Below are 17221 nucleotides of genomic sequence, written 5' to 3' on the forward strand. Positions count from 1 at the left end.
TTCTCTACAGACTCAATCTACGGCCTTTCCCAATCTTCCCAGTCTTATTCACAAATTTTACAATTTTGGTAGATGGACTCATTTTCTGTGTTCTTTCACTTTCAGTATCATTTTATACTAATAGGTCCTTAGATATTAGCAGAAAGCTTTAAACTGTCTCCAGTCAAATTTTCTGGTGAGTGCCTTGTTTTATTTAGTTAGCATTACTGCCAATGATTGCCAAGACTAACACATGTATGGTAAAGACTGGCTTGATAATTGGTTTGACTCCTGACTCATTACAAAATGTTTTGGAGGAAAGAACCAGGGGTGTGTTCAAACTGTACTTCAGTTTAACAGTTGACTTGTTGACTTTTTTTCAAGCGAAAAATGCCAAAAATTCGCTGGTTCCAGCTTCTCAAACAAGAGGATTTGATGTCATATATTATAGTAAACTGAATGTTCTGTGGTATTAGACTGATGGTTGAATAAAACAAACAATTGGAATTCATTACCTGGATTGCTATTTTCTGACATTTCATAGACAAAACTATTAATTGATTAATCAAGAAAATCAATTTATTGATCGATATTATTATTATTTTTTGTGGCTAGGCAGGCTACATCTACTGTCCTCTTGGAATTTGTATTAGTTTGACTTGTATTGATCAAACTACCTTAAGGGGTTTAATAAAGTCATTTAATTTAGTCTATTAATATTCTATAAAAATTCCTGACCTTCCGTAAGAGACAGTAAATGCCATCTTTGACCAAAAATGAGAGTTTGTGTTACAACAAATAACATTTCTCAAAGATGCCACAGCTGGTTATTTGCTTTTTATGACTTTTGTTATTATTATGTATTTATGAACTTCAAATGATACCTGATCCTCCTCTCCTCCTCCTCCTCATCATACTTTAGGATGTTGTCCCTGACATCGTCCTCGGGATCTATCAGCAGGGGCTTTGCCTGCCGCTCCTTCTCTCTGCGCTTCATCCACACCACAAAGAGCAAAACCATACCTATGAAAAACAGAAACGTTAGTAGTAGTCAAAGGCCCGGTTTATGAACAGCTGTCATAGAGAAAAGGTGTTGGTGTAACAATTGGTTCAGCAGTCTTATATTTACATTTACATTAGTCATTTGCACAGTGTGTAGGTTTGATCCTTCTACTGTGTGGTACTCACTGAGCAGTATGATGATGCAGATAAGTATAGCGATGATGGCTCCGGTGCCAAGGCCGGCAGCTGCCACAGCCCCTGTGGCGCTGCAGTCCCCGTTGTCGTCACAGGGACAAACTTTGACTCTGATCACAGAGCGATTGGACAGAGGAGGGTTCCCCGAATCTGACACGATGATGGGGATCTCGTACACACTCGCCTCCAGGTAAGGAATCCTTAGCCTCAGCTGAGCATAGTCACCTGGAGAGTGGGAGTGAGATAGTGTTGATGATGGAGAGAAAACAGTAGAAAGGTGGGGAAACATTAGGGGGAGTTGTAGGAGGGAAAAATACATGAAGGTAGAGAAGAAGAAGAAGACAAAGGGGAAAATAAGATTGTTAGAGAAATTACATTTTGTTGTACACTGCAGAATATCATGTCATCATGTGCGTAGGTACAAGTGAATGACATACCAAATAAAAGCTGCAACCAAACAAACTGCACAGCAATCATTCTGACATGTATGTATGCGAGGAGGCATTAAAGATATAAGAAAACAACAGAACATATAACCTTGAGCATCTATCACTCAGTCAAGCTAAGACAAGAGCCTCAGTGGGAGAAGAATCCAGGTATGCGATCAGATTTGTCCTCAAGACAACTGCTGTGATACATCCATCTGGGTGGATGAGGTGACAGATCGGCTGCTCGGGGGACAGAGAGATGAATGGGTCTCATTTGTCACAAACGATAGATCGTACGTCAACACTGGATGGCACCCGCGTCTCTCACTGTGAGCTTTGTGAGACATTTTGTTAAACTTGGACTTCTCTCACAGCTTACAGCAATCCCTGGTCCCCTGATTGATGTCACCAGTTACTCTGCAGAGGGGTTTTGCATCCCATCTGTTAAGTTTATGGTTTAATTCGGCTGGGGATGCAGAATGGTCATATATCATTCCCACATACCTCCTAAATATCACAAGGGTGGGTAAAGTATTTGCAATATGAATCGTAGCTTTACAGCATTTATTTACCGCTGAGTCTTGAAATAGTCCAGTTGCGGCGAACGCTGGCGGGAAAAGAAGGCAGCTCGAAGACAAAGGGCCCCACGTTGGGGTCGGCGTCAGCGTCAGAGGCTGTGATGTTGATCCTGGAGTTGGGGCGCGCACGCTCGCACACCTGGGCCTCCCGGGGTATCAGCACCGGCGCATTGTCGTTCACGTCAATCAGGTAGATCTGGAGGGTTCCTGTCCCGCTGGCTTGAGGCGAGCCTGAGGGGAGGCGAGAGGAAAGAGAGGAGGCAGAGAGATCAAAGGAGGAGATGGTGAGAAAGTAACATAGCGAGGCAGAGGAGTAAAGATGAAATGATTGGAGATGGAGCAAAAAAAAAAAAAGCCAAGTGTGATGAGAAAGCTACAGAAGACTGCAAAACAATCCCTCCATTTCAATTACATTCTTGTAGCTGATCCATGTGTGGAAGTGAGAAAATGAGGCGTACTGCACAAGCAAAGGAACAATCAGGAAGAAAAAGGTTTTGTTTACTGAGGGACTGTAAGTGGAGGGATAATACTGTACACATTTGTGCTGGAGCACCGAAACAAAACAGCCAGAACAAATGAAAGGACACATAAATGTTTTAGTCCTTGTGTTTAGAACTGGCTGCTTTCCGCAAAGACTCGAGCGAGACTCGCATTGGAGGGGACAACGCTCACACAAAGATTGTTGTAATCTGCACTCTGCAAAGCCCACTGGGAAACGACTCAAAGACTAACCCTTCACTACTTTCAGCAACACAAGCTCATCATAACTTATTCAGGGTTTCTCACCACTGTCAGAGCAGAACAGAACCATCAGGTTGGGAGACATCTTTTTGATGTTTTATGCATTAACAGCAAATCCTCTAATGTGCTTTGATTACAGCAGACACAGTAACTGACCAGCACTTAAACTGACTGAGAAATGTTTTTCTGCCACACTGTTTCTGTTGCCCTTCGTGCTGTACAACATGGTGCTGGGAATAAGCGCCTCATTGTTTTTGAAGTACACTGCTAGCTTTGAAAAAAGCAAAGTGAACTTGAAGCTTTGCGGCTCAGTGAAACATGAAAACAGTGAAAACATTTGCAATGAGCTTGAACTCTACTGTGAGGTTAAATTTTTAACTCTTGGACTAAAAATTAACAAGAATGTCTCTTTAAAAAACACATTTTCTCAATTAGCTTGTTACTTTGAGCGATGGTGTCCACATAAGATCTGCCAAAGTTTGAGATAGTCTGCTGTTTTGTCTGTGCTCATCTCACTGGTTTGAGGTGGGTGAGGCTCATTTTCCCCATGCACTAATCAGGATTCAGTAACAACTGAATCTGAACAATGTGACAGTTATGGGGGTTGTTTATTTCTGTTGCCATGCCAACTGTCAACCAAATCTGATCAAACCACACCCAAAAAGTCCCAATGAAGCAGATTAGCTCAGTTTTCCAGTGCTAAGCTCTTATAATTAATAATAAAGAAGGATGTTTTCTTCCAAAATCTAACTATGATAGCTGCTTGTTTAGTCATCAGTATTTAATGTCATAGTGAAATACTCAAGGTGTGAAGTTTTCAAGGGCTCAAAGTCATTCAAGCACTGGCAGAAGTGTGGCCACATTATGCAGAACAAATCAGCAAAAGAAAGATTCATAAATGATAATCTCTCATTTTAAAGCGTTTGGGTTCACTGGGATGTTGTGCAAATCACTGACATAAACATATGGGCAGAGTAAAAATGATCAAAAGACTCCAGTGTGCTTCAAAGGCACAGCACACAATTTGAGTATTATGTGATCAGAAATTTATTATAATCACCAGTGTAAATTTACTTAAGTAGTGTACTTAAGCGCAAGTTTGAGGTACTTGCACTTTACTTGAATATTCCCATTTTAAGCTACATTATACTTCTACTCTACCACATTTTAGAAGGAAATATTGTACTTTTTACTTTCAGATTGTACACAAAAATCTCATTTCAATATAGGATGATTTACTACACAGAAATATTTAAGCAATTAGCTTCACCTCAACCAGTTAGATCATCAGAAATGTTGGGAACTTGATGTCATGATATTTATTTATATTTATGACATTATATATTTCACAATATAGCAAATGTATTCAAAATCAAATCTAAAATCATACACTGTGTTCCACTGTTATGGATTACATCTGACAAACCTTGTTACCAGTGTAGATCACAAACTTTAATAACTTACTGCGGTGGCATGTGTTTAAAATTTGCTCAGAATCATTCATTCAATCTTGTACAACAATAACAAAATGTAGATTATCAATAATTCCTTTTCATCCTCAATAACAGTAACCAGTAATAATTTGGCAGTAATATGCATTAAATATATACCACCTTAAGTCATTCTGCAGGAAGAGTGCTTTGACTTGATACTCACTTTTGTTTGCTGATAATACTTCTGCACATTTACTTTAAAAAAATTTAATTAAGACTTGTAAATAAGTATTGCTATTGTAATATTACTACTTTTACTTGGGTAAAGGAATATTTCTTTCACTACAGACAATCATTAACATTCTTCAGTGACACTTACATCATAACATTACAACCTCAAACTTCAGATGTAGAAAGTATGTCCACTGCTCTGTTGAACAAACAGACCGCAGTGATATATAGTGGCCTTGATATTCAGTTGACAACCCCCAGTACACAGACTGTCAGCATGCTGAACAAAATTCCTGATGCAGTGCAGCATAGATAGAGTTTACCCCAGTAGCTCATCAGTGTTGTATTTCAACTTTTTTCCTCTATCAGACAGTAACTTGGTGCATCAACTATGTAAAGGTCTGTTGCCCCAGGCCCCAAGGCCCATCGACCGTCTTGTCGGTTATGATTGGCTGGGTGCTTTGTTGCTTCTTACGCTTCGCTTGAGTAGAATAAGTAAAGAGAATTTCAATCAAAGTAGAATATATCCCCTTGTTGACACTGGGCTCTGAAATCAATAGGCAGTCAACACTTTGAGCTTAAGTTGGTGTGCTTCGGGGCAACCAATGCCTCATTTCTCACTAGAGTAAAAACACCTGGGTCCCTCCTACTTACACAGAGAGTAAGCACCTCTATTTGTACTACTTTAGTTCTTTAGCTGCGTTCATTGTTGCAGCACCTGAGGCTGATACTCAAGACCTTCAAGACATATATTATTCTGATTTTTCCAGGGGTATGAAGGTCAGTGCATATTTATATACAGTATACCTACATACATACACTGATGGCAGTGGCATGCTCATCAGAAACAGGGTTCAGTATCTTGTCCAAGGACACTTCGACATGTAGACTGGAGGAGCCAGGGATATAACCACCGACCGTTTGATTAGTGGAACCTCCTGAGCCACAGCCAGTGGGTGAGGTGGGGTGTGCTGAAGTGAATGAAACAGCTTACAGACTGTTTTCAGTCACATGTTCTCTGCAGTAACCCTGCACTGTTATGTCAAGAGAAGCAATTCACAGAACGAGACCATGTCTGAAGGTACAGATCCAATATATAATATAATAGCTACATTATGTTTCATAATGTGAGCATAGTTTTAGATGATCGGTGCCTGACTAGTGTGAAATATGCTAGAAAAATGTGTTACTCGATTAAGTTGGGCTGTTATGACAACTGTTCATCCCCCGCCTGTGCTACAGTACTTTCCTCCTGATGATGAATGACGATGAAAACCTATAACAGCTTCCTTTTCATTCTTCTGATGATGATTGATGATTGAAACATAGCTGAAGAAAGTTTTTCACAACGACAAAAAAATGTTAGAAAATGTTAGAATGCTAATATTTGCTAGTTAGTACTGAGCACAACTTACCAGTGAGGCTGATGGAGATGCTTTTTAGTTATACATGACGTTGGTCATAAACTAGTACTGGGTAGAATTGTGAGCTGATGATGGCGCTAGATGGAAGATTAAGGGATCGCCAAAGTTATTATAATTCATCCTGAAGGGAACCAAATTTCATGGCAATCCATACAATATTTCTTGAGATCTTTCAGTCAAACCACTAATGTCAAAGGTCAGGGGATCACCAAAGTCATCCTCTTGGGACCATAAATGTCTGTACCAAATTTCCTGGTAATCTATCCAAGTTGTAAAGATATTTCAGTCTGGACCAAAGTGGTGGACCAACATCCATTCCATCCCTAGTGCCACGCTGCTAATGTGGCTAAAAAGGGCCTCTATTGTCCTGTATATGCCGTACTGTTCATCGGATAATCACGACACCCACAGTCATCCTGACTTACCAGACTTACCATTGTCGAATGCCAGGAATGTGGCCTCGTACATGTTGTTTTTGACATACATGGACTCGCGGTCCAGCAGGGCCGTGGTGGTGATCTGACCATTGGTCCTGTTGATCTTCAGCCAGTTAGCTGGGTCTGACAGCTTGGAGTACCTGTACATACACACACACACACACACACACACACACAGCCACAGAGACAGACAGACAGAGAGTGAGAAAGCAAGATACCTTATTAAATACATATGCAAATATACAGAAACATAGTCCACATATTAACGTTTGCAGCCAGCTATTACTTGAATTCCAGCAGCTCTGAATCTTTATTTGTTGATCTAAAGTGCCCATTATCAGGTTGAATGTTCATTACCATAATAAGCAATACCAGCCAAGCACCTTTGAAATATTACAGAGACATGGAGAGCGGAACATATGTTCACCGAGCTTATCATAGCAGCAGCTCATTACCATGAAAACCTGTACTCGTATGCAGAACAACCAAGCAGTGCTCTTAACAACTTCGCTGCTCTTTGTACCCACACAGCCCATACAGCAACTGTCATCTGTGTCACCAGTTGTGACATTAACGCAGTGGAAAGAGACAGGTGCAATTAAAGTCCATAAATCCCATTAGCAAGTATGACGAGTCTAAACAACAGGCCGAGTGGAAAAATTGCTTCTCTCTCACATCTAATGAGAGATGGTTAATTACAGACAAGCGAGAAGTCTCACTGGTAGGTAGATGGTCAGCGTGTCACCGCAGTGACAGGAGGACGGGGTTAGAGACATGCTTCTCAATGTAAACATGGTTGGTAGAAAACATGATGAGGGTGAAAGGAGGCTTAATTACAGCAGTGCGTTGGAGGCTGACACTAGTTAGCCAGAGATGGAGAAAACTTTTTCCACCTCCAGCTAAAGACGCACACTTCTGGACTTCTACACACGCTTAGCAAACAGACAGACACCCTCCGTCAAATCTTTCTTCTTGAGAGAACAAAATAAAATTAAAATGAATATAATTTCTGGTGAGAGAGCTTGTCAAACAGCATTAGTCAGGATTTGATGTTGCCCTGCATCTTTGATTCTGGTGTTTGCGTGTCATGCCTGGCACTTCAATCCTGTGCCAACAAGATGTCACCTCCTGCTTTCTTCATTTTCAGCTGGCAGAGCAAACTGTCATACTATGCATATGAGGACTGCCACACCCTTAACCTACAGCAGGGCTATTCAACAATATTGTTCAGGAGGCCACATTTTCAGGCTACGGCCCAGGGCCAGACATTAACTTGCAATTATTCTCATTACGTATGTACACTTGATACAACGTGCCTCCACACACCACAGCAGACAAAGAGGCACCATATCCGTTCAGTATTCTGCAGTTCTCTTAAACTCTCACAAATCTCTCTGCTGGTTTGAAGGGTTTATTATGGGAAAATGTCTGTATTTCGCTTGTTTTTACAATTTTTATTAATTTCATTTATTTGATCAGCAGGCTGGTCTGACTTAATTGGCGGGTCAGGATTGGCCCGTGGGTTGCCAGTTCAGTGGACCTGCTCTACATTATTGTTCTGTCAGCTTTGATACTTATTATTTTCATAATTTTATCAGAGTTGCTTATAAACAGAATTTTGAACTGAGTCCTCTAGAGAAAATGATGCATTAATTCACTCTCAGAGGGAGCAGCTGTAAAACATGCTTAAATACAATATATTTTATATCCTCTTTGTCTGTTATTGGTGTTGACAGCACTACCTCTTCCAAATTCCAAATAAGTCTATTTGGATTTCTCTATTTAGAGTTTTTTCACAAGAGGTCTAACAGGGAGTTTGCCCTTTCTATAGTATAATTGACCATAAACACAGGCAACGTCATTATGTACAGTACAGTTGTTTATAACACTGTACATGTCTAAATGAATATATATTTGTTCATGCACAGCCGACATAACATAAAAGATGAAATAGTTCCTTATTTGGTGTAATAATACTGTAATGAAGAACATTGCATTGTGGGCACTGCAGAATATAGCTTTTTTGGAATTTGCCTCATATTGTACTTGAGACTTCTGAAGGGACAGATATGCTTGTATTCTGCTCTGCTAACGTGCTACTTCTGCTATTCAGGCTGCGCGGACATTGTGGAAATGTGAGGATATCTCTGCCTATGTTGCGTCGATTTTAACCGTTCTTTTTTTTGATTCATAGACATGCATTATCAAATTGCTGGAGTACACCTTTAATCATAAAACCAAAGCCCTGGACTAAGACGGTTAGAAGTGATGACCAACCAACGTGACCTTAAACCACAAAAATGTCCTCACTCTGCAGGGCTAATATTCTAATACTGACATGAACAGAATCACACACGCACACATAAATTAGCTCTTGCTTCCGCTTAGATTACATCTAACAGTAAAGTCAGCTGGCAAAAAGGCCTGACCTCACATCATCTTTACTTTCCTTTCCACCAAAGAGAGAAAAAATTGAAAACATAAAAAAACACAAGCTGGCTCCTCTCCCATCCATTGCTCATGCACAGGCCTTTCACTCATCCTCTGCGGATGCTCGTGTGCAGGCTCGCGTGCGTTTGTGAGTCCACAGTTGTGCATTTCTGTGTCTTCTGTGCGTCCTTTAGCGATGGTTCAAGCGAAGTCACCTAATGGGAATACAACAACAGGAGCGGCAGCAGAGATGTGGCTGTCTGAGCATGTGCTGAGCGTCTGCTGGCAAGCTGCTTTGGAGAAGACAGCAGCTCTGAGGTCCCATCAATAACAGACCCACAGATTGACAGAGAAGAAAGTGACAGGGTCAGCAGGAGCAAGAGGGAGGGAGGGATTAGCGAAAAGAGAGGGCAGAAGAGCTCAGCCCACTTAGTTTGCATGACACATCATTTTAGGAGAAGAAACCTGAGATGTGGATATTGCTCACCCTTCTGTACAGTATATATATATGAGTCCATCACCCACTACCTCCCTCGCTATCAATTCAGTAACATTTCCACCGGGTTCATCAGTGGAAGAGGCCGTCACACTAACATTAAGAAAAATCAATCTCTCTCATTGGAGCTGGCTATGGAGTGGAACGGTGCCGCTGGACCTTAGTGGGCATGTGGGAGTTTCTATCACACAGGGTCGATGCCTGGATGGTACAATGCCTGCTGTGTGCCGTCCCAGTTTGGAAGGATGGAGGGAGGGATCAATGAGGAGAAAGAGAAGAGGAAGATAAGGATCTAAGGAGGGCAGACACACAGTTTCCAACTCATTACAGGATGACCTCTTCACACCAGTCTCCTGGCAACAGGGAGGTAACTGGAGCTCGGGCTGTGGGAGGTCGGTCGGTTGAGAATGTCACAGAAGAGCCACAAACTTCGAGTAAGCACTGGTGACACTCACGTGTATAGTGAGAGACACAAACATGGGGTTGACAAAATATTGTAATATTGTAAATTTTGCACAATATCCGACTGTCGAGTAGTCTTTGGTCTTCAGAGGAGCTTCAGTCCTTCCTCTGGCTACTGTAATATGAAACCTGAATCAAAAATATATCTATAAACCTGCATTTTCATCTAAAGAAATTACCCAGCAGATGTTGGTTAGAAATAAACAGAATGTAGTGGGTAGGATGAGCAGTGATTGCAGAGATGGCTGGGCGTTACCAACAGCAACTAAAACTTTGTCAAAATAAATAAATAAAAAAATGAATAAAATAAATACAGAAAAAAATAAACAATTTGAAGTAAAAAGACACAGCAGTACAATTCATCCTTCATTTTCTTAATGCTACATGCATCTTCTAACAACTGACACTTCTCTTATTTTCTTATTAAATTATCGTGTTTGTAAAATAGTCTTTATGATGTATGTCTGTGTAATTAATTTTCTTGAATATTGTATGCATTTATAATAGAAGGAAATTCTAATATATAAAGTAAACTGGAAACTAAATAAGAAAAAATGTGTTCAAATGTGTTGACACTGTGTAAGACAACTAAATATAAGCATGGAATATTAAACATGGATCAAATGATAACATGTACTGTAACTGAAAGGGGTTGCTCCAAATGACAAACCCACACAGAATAATCGTCCAACTGCTGTTGCCCTCCGCTCTTTTAGCTCATTGTTTTGGTTTAACCAATTGCAACTTAATTGTTGGTTCAGTCTCACTACTCTCATTATCCTCGTTTCCAGATTAAGCAGGGGGCTGTTTTTAGACCAAAACCCCCGATAAACTCACTGCAAGCTACCAAACAGCAGCAATGAATGCTAATGTTGCTGTGTGTCTGCTGGATGCGTAAATAAGCATCTGTTGCTAACACCATATTCACCATATCACAGCTCTTGTTTGCTCCCCCAGTTGCAAAAATAATAAAAGATTTTCAGGTGGTCCTGTCAAAATATGCTGACAAGGACAACCAAAGTGTACTTCTGTTGTGTCAGTTTACTGTTGACCCTCTATATTTTGGTGTCCTTTAAAGTACCTGACAATCTGGTGGATGAAGTGGTCGGGGTCCTGAGCGGCGAACACGGTAAGAGTGGTCCCTGCTGGCACACCCTCCTCAAAGCGGATCGTCTTGGGGTTGACAGGGAAGATGGGAGGTTCGTTCACATCCTGAACCGAAATGGTTACACCTGCTGTGGACTGAAGCGAGGACTGGATGCCGCTGGCCAGGTGGGCCTGGTTGGACACCACCACGGTCAGCATGAAGGCACGATTCATCTCAAAATCCACGGGCTACAGAAGAACCCGATGAGGTGGGAGAGAGGGGAGAGACATCCAGAACGATGAGAGATGGGAGAAAAATGAGTGTAGCTGATTGCATGATTGGTTCTAACTGTGTTCCAATTTGAGAGATGACATATAATTCTGTGAAAACAATGTGAGACCAAAGTACTCAGTCATCAACAGCTGGCACTTCAGAGCAGGTGGTAACAAACAAGATACAGGGTTGAATAATAATGGAGAACAACTGTCCAATTTAATTTTGAAAGAGGTAAATATCAGACTCCAGGATGTGTGTAGAGAAGCCGAATGAACAGCTTAATATTTACCTTGACCACTGTCAGCATGCCCTCATTGGTGATGGGGTTGGTGCGGATGGTGAAGTGTCCAGAGGGGTCTCCGCTGATGATGCGGTAGACGGCGTTCCAGTTGGGACTGTGGGGCTGATCCCTGTCCACCACTGTCAGGTTGGTCACCACCACATTCACCTTGTTCTCTGGCACCTCCCCTGAAAACTGCAGAGAGAAGGGAGCGAGAAAGTGAAGGAGAGAGGAGGGAGGGGAGATGAAAGCGAGGGGACAGAGATAACATTATGCTGATGCTGTTCCAGCAGTCAGCTAATGAATGTTAATAAGTTGATTTATTGAGATTTAATCATCATCATCGATCTTTTAGCATTTTACATAATTGTTATTATGAAAACAAACTGCGTTGAGGGTCATGCCAATAATGCTCATTACACTTAAACATGAATTAAAAGTGGTAGTAAAATAAATGGAGGTGAAATTTGAAAGATAGGAGAGGAAGAAAAAATACAGACGGAGACATATTTGGTTAAATGTGGATAATGGAGAATCATATCTTCCATTATGTTAATGCTGTACCTTCTTCCATGCCATGTCTACTCATTTGAAACTCTTTATTTGAACTAATGGATTTGTTCAATTAAGTGTTTACCCATTTAATTTAGATTCTGTGCATTCACCAAATCTAGGTCTTAATAAGCAATTAGATAAGTGCTGTAATTAAGGCAGCGGTAGGAATAATCTTTGGTTAATGATCTTCATTATATTGCAATCTGAAACAACTCCCCTCTGAACTTACTCTGGAGGAAACTTGGTGACAGCTGCAGAGCCCGAAGAAGAATTTACAACGCAATGGGATACATGTCCTCCTCTATAGGGATTTATCTGGCTACAGAGGGGTGGACACTTAAAGGTAGACACACACACACACACACACACACACACACATGCACACATCCACACTAAAAGCTCTCATTGTCATACGATAATCCTTGTTTCCTCTTGTGAAGCGTTAACTTGTTTATGGTGTGTGTCTGCCAGCTGCTGTTCACTTTAATGGCTTCATCATCGTGGGATTGAAGTAGCGTCCAAACTAACCGATTCCTCTCCTCCTCTTCTTTCCCTCCCTCCCTCCTTGCCTCCTCTTCTCCTATCCCCTGCAGTACAACCAGGCTGATAAGCACAGAACAAATTAAATATGCACTCTCAGTCTCTGGTGTGCGGACTCCATTTCATTTTCACCCCGAGCTTTAGCACAAACACCACCACAAACCTTCCAAGCTTGTTGGGCCACGCTGTCAGACGGCCAAATGAAATATGCTCTCTCAGAGGCATGCACAATAGTGCTGACTGTGTGTATGTGGTGCTTCCAAAATGGCCACTCTCTCTAAAATGCAATGTGGACCCATTGATAAGCCACTAGAGAGACAGACTTCAAGTTTCTGAAGGATTTTGTAATTACAAAGAAGGAGGGAAAAAAGGAGCAAGGCAAATAAGATTCATTTGTAGGTAATTGTCCAGCGGGACCTCAGTCTACTTTGCCAGTGAATGTAAAATTTAAATGAGAAAAATAAAAAGAATCATTAAACTATAATTTGAGTTGTTAAGTCACAAAATATTTTGTCAGTGTTACAGATTCTGGCTTTATATCCAAATTCTATGTGCTTTGCCTATTTAAACATTCAACAAGGAGAACTTCATTAGAAGAAAATCTTAGAAAACAGTGTGAGCTTGTTCAGCAACATTTGGTGAAGGCACATTTTCTAAAGTCCTGCAAAGAGGATGTACAGGATCAACAAAAACCCCCTTGAACAAAGTTTTTATGTTGAAAATGAACAGCTAATATGAATTCTTTAACAAAACATTTCTGTCACCAAGGTCTGACTATTTTGGCTCTAAAGAGAGACTGAGCAACAGCGGCCGCTGTGGCCACAAATTATACTTGGTGAATGCTAAAACATATAGAGGGGGAAATCCTACATCACTGTACTGATTCAAATAATTTCATCACTGTTTAAATGCACTTCAAAATGTACAGTGACGTGCACCACTGCTTCTGACTGACTACGGTTTAGTATTTCAGTCTGTTGCTAGTTCAAGCTAATATGCAGTCCTAAACCAGGCCTATACAAGCACTGTTTATAAAGTTAATCACTCAGCAGGAGATTATTAATTGCGACAATAATGACATCATGAATGTTTCTGTGGTTGTTGTGGCCTTTTAATTATTTCTTTTAATTATTTATTTCTTCTTTCAAAAGTTACATATTCTCCTTAAAAGCTCTTGAGTAGACTTTAGACTAAGAGTTGTTGACCCTTGGTAGAAAATTGCTTTTATAAACTTCACCATTCAAAGCATACACATCTGTTAATGTCACACTTTATGTCAAGGTCTTTTATGAATTATTTTATAAACCTCCAACATATCAATGTATGAAGATGAGCACCAAACAAACCCCAGCTTTTCATGTTTTAAATGTCTATTGAAACGACTAGCGTTAAACGTTTGAGCTGCAGTCCAGCCAGGAGAAATTAGTGGGGCTTCAGTGCTGTACAGGCACCAAATCATTTTAGGAAATAAATCTGCATCAAGGTACACTGCCCTGCAGGAGAAATCTACTACCTTCTGGATGAAAACTGACTCTGGAAATGAAAATGAATGTTCCATTGTAGACAGCAGAGCTGCAGCTCAACAAGACTAAATAAGCTATTCCTTTTCTTCATGGGGTGTTGAACAGAGCGCTAAATGGTAATGACAGCATTAGGTAGGAATAAATGTGCCACAACAGACTCCTACAAATATCAGACTGACATAAGTCCACTAAAGACGGCTCCTATGTTTTCACTATGGTGTAATAAAGATATAGCCACTGGCAACAGGTGTCTACCCTCACTCTCATTTTTCATGATATCCAGACACATCAGGCTGTTTTTTCTAGCAGTCTTTTGGAACACAAATCAATGTCAAGGAGTGGAAAGCAAAGGAAAGTGGTGAATAGCGATAATTTCTGGCACACCAGTTCTTTCAGGTATTTAGAAGCTGCAGCTCTACAGGTGAATCACAAATAGCACTCACCACTCATTCAGATCTGTAAGCCTGTACGAGTTCAAGCTTTCAAGCCCACAAGTCTCCCAACATCTCTCCCGCTCCTCACCACTGGGTACACTTCAGCACGGGTGTGATACACTTGATTAGAAAGATTGTGGCAAGTATCACTGTCATTATGTTATCACATAATGACATACATAGCACTAACACAGCGCGTTCAGGCCCATGTGGTGATATAAAGAAAACATTTGGCTTTTTTTTATTTTCAAATTAGATGCTATATATCAGTTGGTTTACGCCCCCGCAAGCAATTTCACTTAATTAGGGTTCCTATGTTTTCTCTATGCCTCCCCTAGAGAGCAATGAATTCTTCTCACGTCTGTCATGCACAAATAATTACTGAACTACTCCAAGTCTAGTTGCTTGTGTGGGAAGCAAAACAAAAGTAGAGATTGACAAAGCAGTGGAAATGGCATCTGGTGGAGAACAATTCTATTGCGGTGGATGTTTCATGTGAGAGTGTGTGGCTGTCTGCGTCTAAGTGCCGGGCGTACAACAAAGCCACATTTTCATTCATTTTTCCTCATTACCACCTTTGAGTCACACACCAAAATATGGTCAACTGCTCTTTAACGGACAAGCTCAGGCAAATCTACAGTCATTTAGTAAGGAGTGTTGCAGAGAAAAGTAGTGACAACATTTATCACAGTATGTGTGAACATGTAAATGCATGTCAAGGACAATGCACATGTGCTTTTGTGTGTCTATTGAAGCACAGCATTACCATTTTCTGGCCAGCGGGAGGACTGTGCTCCACAGCTCCTCCCCAGTGAAGAGCGGTGATGGAGCCAGCACCACAGACGGGGACAGAGCGGTTCTGAGCGGAGCGGCAGCCTTGTTCGGTGAGCTCTACCCCTGACAGCTGGGGAGCTCTTATCTGAGCATGCGGCTGGAACTGTACTGGCATGCACGCTGCCGACGGCCCCGCCGAGGAGACAGGGATCACAGTGTGTGACGCTGACACACTGTGCGCTCTGCCTCTGAGCTCGGTTGCAGACAACATCTGTCTCTCTCTGGAATCTCAGAAATCCAAGCGCTCACATAAAGAGCAGCTACAATCCTGTAGGTCTGTCAGGTTTGCGGTCAGCATTTGATTCTGTTCTAAGACCAGACTGAGAATAGATACAAGCTATATATCGGGAAAGATTCAGAAACTTTAAGGCATGCATGCATAAAATACACAGCATTCACACCCAGCATGAAAGAGCGTCTGCTTTCAGTTGCTGTTTCCTCATCAATAGCCTTTCATATTGCAACCCTCACTCTCACAAACAAACAACCCCATACCTAACCACACATAGTGCCATAGTTAAGTGGGCCAGCTGTAGCGTGGCTTCCTGTCAGACCAATGTGGAGGTATCAGGGCCCAGGGCCAGATGCCTGCAGACAAACGTTGGCCACCAGAGGCCCAGCTGGCAGGGAAAACACAGATAGGAAGGGAGGGAGGAGAACGCCTCCAAACACCAAAGCAGATCTCGATCTCACTTTCAGTCACAGTACCTTTTTCTGTCTCTCCATATGTTGTTCTTTCACAGTGTTATTTTATATTCTTTATTTATCTGTCCTTATCTTACATCTTTGTACACTGCATTCCCCTCATCTCAATGTTCTCTGAAAACATATTTCAGTTGAGCTACTATTGCATGATTGTTGTCTTTGACAGGGACCAGATAATGCATTTTCTAATAATATCTGAGAGCAGTATTTCACTTCAAGGACTGCATAACCTGTTGTGATGGAAATTTTATATTTTACTGTGTTAACTGTTTTACATTTTATGCTGCATTATTGTAGGCCTATGTTTCACTGTATAGTGTTTGATAATTTTATTATGTTGCAGCTAGGTGAAAGTTCCCATGGGAAAGTAGCTCATTAGAAGGTTTCCTCATTGGACTGTCCTTGATAGGCCTTCATCTCAGGGCAGTTGGTCCCTACTACCTTCCTCCCTATGACAGCTGCGTAAGACCCTTACAGTACTAACTCACCTGTTTCTTCACTGGCTCTTGGCCTGACATTCTGCAGACTGTTTGCACTCTGTATGTCTGTCTGACCCTTTGCAACGAATAAAAACCTTAAAAGATTTCTGGATTGAACTCTTTATTTCAGAAGACTTACTAAAGGGAAATTTCCATTACACCTGTTCTACCTAAGAAAAATGTACCCTCATCTGCAATATCCAGCATAATACATAATCATCCATCCACTCCATGTATATTCTTTCAATATTTATCGCTTTGCACTACTTACATTGCTTAAAACTTACAACAACACTTGAACACTTGTACATTTTATTATAGTAATTTTATTTTTGTGCTGTGCTTTTTATTTATATACACCTATTTTGTGGCGTACTTGTCTACATAATAGTCCTGCCTGTTCTTTTATCTTTATTTGGTCAGCTTTGTTGTCCTTGTTCTTAGCTGTTATGTCTATTTCTGTGTAGGTACATCTAGAGCAGTGAAAAAAAACAGAGGCAAGTTCCTTGTGCGTACACATACTTGGTAATAATGGTTCTATGGGACAGTGGGGTTGCACAGCGACTAAATAAGCAACTGTTAACGTCACAGATGCAAGATCAAGCCCGGAGTTGAAACTGCCTGTTTACACATATACACATACATTCTTTATATAGCGATAAAAATTATTGG

General features: G+C 41.0%; 1 pseudogene; it reads right to left on the reverse strand.

Annotated features, from left to right (window-relative positions):
* LOC119885478 overlaps nt 1–17221 on the reverse strand; it is a 192948-nt pseudogene that overhangs the window by 4798 nt on the left and 170929 nt on the right.

Source organism: Micropterus salmoides, unplaced genomic scaffold, assembly GCF_014851395.1.
Source record: "Micropterus salmoides isolate LMB-PRFRI ecotype aquatic unplaced genomic scaffold, ASM1485139v1 Ms_hic_scaffold_4, whole genome shotgun sequence".
Taxonomy (NCBI): Eukaryota; Metazoa; Chordata; class Actinopteri; order Centrarchiformes; family Centrarchidae; genus Micropterus; species Micropterus salmoides.